Below are 4,318 nucleotides of genomic sequence, written 5' to 3' on the forward strand. Positions count from 1 at the left end.
CCTATATATTATTCATATATATATGAATACATCCCATGATTGTGTATAATGTGAGTGGGTGTTATTATTGTAGTTTCAGCTCTCTATAGCACAATGGAGTGGCTACAAATGAAGACATTTGAATAAAGCATGAATTGTAGCCACAGACATTACTTATATGCAGTTCTCTGCAAAGGATAAAATATATTTATGGGGACCCGTTGAACACATAACAGGAGGAATGAGGGTGCCATTAACCTCCCTAGCGGTAACCCCGAGTGTGACTCGGGGTAGAAAAAAGTTGCTAAAAGTGGTAACCCCGAGTCACAATCAGGGTTGGAACACCTATGGAAGGTTGGTAAATACAGCGCTTACCTGATCCACCGGGGTCCCGTGCCATCCAGCGCTGCAATCTCTGTCTTCTTTCTTCTCCCTGCTTCTGCATCCGATGAGACACCAGGGGAGTTCCCGGTCATCTCGGTGCGTGTGTACGTCCTTGGCCGGGCGGGGCGGGAAATTCAAAATTCATTTGTATTGCATTTTATTATTATTATTATTATTATTAATAAACGGGATTTATATAGCGTCAACATATTACGCAGCGCTGTACATTAAATAGGGATTGCAAATGACAGACTAATACAGACAGTGTTACAGGAGGAGAGGACCTGATAACTATAATGGGAGAACCTGGGTAATACAGCAAACCTGGAATGGATTTCTTGAAAATAGTTTGCTATTAGTTGTCAAATGTTTTTAATTCTGGACCAGATACATTCCATGTTCTCCTATGATAGTCTATCTTCTCCAGTCTTGCAGAGCTTTATTGAATGAGACCCATTGTGTCCATCTGGGATCCCAAAACTAATTCTGCTCTTCTTTTATGGTGTTGACAGCAACAACTGAATAGCCTGTCGGTGCACTGTACCTTCCAAATTATATGATCACCTCCTAAGTTATAACTGCACCCTGAAGGGAAGAGGAAGCTGATGGGCCGAACCATTAAGTGTAGCGGGGGGACACAAGAAATTGACACATCTCTGATAAAGAGACTTCAGCGGACAATTCCTTTTTTTTATCAATGCCGTTTGGTAATACCAGTAGCAGGAAAAATATTTATTTCTTTTATTCAGAATTTTTTTTTTTGTTGAAGCCACTTTAAGCAGATATGGCTGCCCCCATGTACATATTTATAACTACACACTGCATAATCAAAACATGCCACACCCTGATACACCCTGTGGTTCCTTCCGCCAGCCCCTATGTCCTGTAGTGAATCAATCCAACAGAAGAAACCACGATAACTCAATGGGGGTATCAGCTACAGACACTACCAGAAGTGTCAAAATTCCTGAACATTCTTTAGTAATCTTAGATCTTCAACACAGATGTAATGAAAAAAAAAGTGGTCACTGAAAATCTCCTTTCTCCCCCTAAGCTAGGTGGTTCCTTCTGCTCACCTCCTTTATTATTACTGTGTCCTGCAGAGAAGAGGAGTCTGATGGAAGGAACCACTGAGTGTAGCAGAGGGGGGGCACAAGAAATCGACACATCTCTGATAAAGGGAATGCAGTAGATGATTCCTTTTTATCTGTGGTATTTGGTAATACCGGAGGCAGATATTTGATTACTTCTTTTTTATTCAGCCATTTCTTTTTTCGTATTGAATCCACTTTAATAAGTAAATATGGCTGCCCCATGTACATATTTACAACTACACACTACATAATAAAAACATGTTTTTTAACAAAAAAACATAATAATACAATTACAACAAATTCATTTTTTTGCATGTATATCTAAAAAAAAGAAATATTGATTGGACTATATATTCCCTTTAAGGGTAGGGGGATGGTACTGCTGCGAAGCGCAGTACCCATAGCAACTACACTGCACAAATCACATTGTGAGCTCATTCTGCAGGCAATAGGAGTTATTTTATTTCCAGACAATACAGAACAATCACAATGGAATTCACAAATGTGAATCTTTAGTTGTACGATCTGTCCTTGATTCCCTGGAAGGTTCTCCTGTCTTTATTCACCATTATTCTATAAAGGAGATCTACCAGCAGTAAAGAGCACTAGGAGATGCAAAACTAATGAGAATAAATAGCACTTATCCCTGGGTTTGTTAAATATTCACTCCAAGGTTCCATTTTTAGTGGCCTGCATTGTTCTGGGTTAGAATGTTGTCGGGAGAGGCCGATATAAGAGATGAGAATGCCGATTTATCACTGCTGGTTACTCAGCAATGGTGATGTGAATGTTAAAAATTGAAAAGATCTGCTGTGCTATAAGCCTTTAATAGCATTAAGATGGCGAAACGCGTCAGTAAACGCATTTAAATACACTGATACTAAATGAGATGTTGAAGATTGGGATCTGTTACTAACTTATTGAAGATCTGCATAGCACATTGTTGTTGTTGTAAGAAACCTGTTACACTGTAGGAAACCTCTTTTCTTCCCTAAACATTGCTTATGTGCTAATCAGACCCCCTCCCCCTCCTTCCTATCCATGAGGGCAATATTTTAACTTTGTAGAGAGAGAGCCAAGAACTGCACTGGATTTGCACAATTGTGTCCCCTTGAAAACTAGCATGTCTATTTAGAAACCTTGGATGATGCCTGAACAAAGATGGCTTCGTCTTTCTGCAGAGAGAAGTAGCAAAAAGCATTGCAAGGGGGATTACTGTGATCTCAGTGAGAGATAATAAATCCCTGATAGTGGTCATCCATTGGCCGATCAATCTGATCGATTTTCGCATCAGAAGTTTCTGGACATTTCATACACATGGTAAATATTCTGCCTTTTGGTTGTTTATGTTTGATTTGTACCAAGCGACAAAACCAGCATGTGGATTATGAGTGATCAGCATTCAGGGGACAAGAAAAATGGCACCTGCACTCCTATTGGCTGATGAATGCACCCGTACATATTTACACATTGGGCTCTATTTATAAAGCAGGGGATTTGACATTCCTTCAAACATTCCCTGGTGGACAATCAATTAGTGCCATTGAAACACATGGAGCCGGAAGATTGTCTATCAGGGAATGTTTGAGGGAATATCAGATTCCCTGTTTTATAAATAGATCATATAAATGCGCTCACTTTACATGCCAGCTCACAACAACATTGGTTTAATGTGAGCGATCATTTCTGGGTGATCCAGCAAACCTGGAATGGCTCTTGTCCAGGATTCAAAACGTTAGCTAGCAAATGATTTTTAAAAATCCATTGCATGTTTTCTGAATCACCCAGCTTCACTTTTGAAAGTGTATTTCATAAAAATAGAAGCCCAATAGAAGGGGGAATACTTTAGGTTGGTATATTGGATCAGAAATCAGTTTGTATAGAAATCTGCCCATGTGTCCAACCCTCACAGTCACATATCCCTGAGTACACATGCGCATAACATGAGAACATATACGTAATCCTTAATTCACTTTACATCTCCTCCAATAAAATGAGATTGCTGGCACCTTGGAGTCAGTGCTGCAAATCATTTGGCGTTGTGCTCACAATCTTCCCGCGCTTTGCCCGGGGTGCAATGAAATCTTTCCTAATCAGATCTTCATAAACTGCATGAGGATTTCTGCACATGTGTCTCAAGCAGCTCTTTATGGAGATTTTCTTGACATTTTTAACATGGGGGACCCTTGAAATAACTTTCAGGGAACCCCTTCTAATTCCTATATCCACTGCTCACAGTATATTAGTGTGTTGATCAGTAGGAAGAATGCCTCTGGCCAGTGGGAAGAATGTCACTCTTACAGCCAAAATGATCATTGGTGTCAGTTAAACTGATCAGAGAGATGTAAATTGCTCAAGGAACCCCTAGCAACCTCTGGAGAAACCCTGGTTGAAAAATACTACCTTAAAATATCACTAAAACCAAAAACATACAAAAAACATTTTTATATCTTTACTTTTTTCTCCTGTTGTTCCACAAATCTGTCGCCCATCCTTAATGCCCATGGCTACAATTCATGCTCCATTCAGAATGTCTTTCTATGTCGCCCTCCTATTGTGCTGTACAAAGCTAAGACTACAAATGTGAACACCCCCATCCATTATCCACAATGCAAGGAATCATGGGACTTGTAGTTTTCTTATAGGAAGCTGACATTGCAGCCACTCTGCTGCCCTCTAGTGTTCAGTCAGTGACTGCACAAAAGAACACTTTTCAAAAGTAAGAACAAAAATGTTACAAAATGAATAAATAGGATTGTCAATGATTTAATCCCATTCCCCTTGAAAAGCCCGGTAGGGTGTCGTTCATTTGGGAGCGAACGGACAATTGCATCCCATGGGAATGCCACAGTCTCCCAGCT

This window comes from Pyxicephalus adspersus, chromosome 4 (genome assembly GCF_032062135.1).
Source record: "Pyxicephalus adspersus chromosome 4, UCB_Pads_2.0, whole genome shotgun sequence".
Taxonomy (NCBI): Eukaryota; Metazoa; Chordata; class Amphibia; order Anura; family Pyxicephalidae; genus Pyxicephalus; species Pyxicephalus adspersus.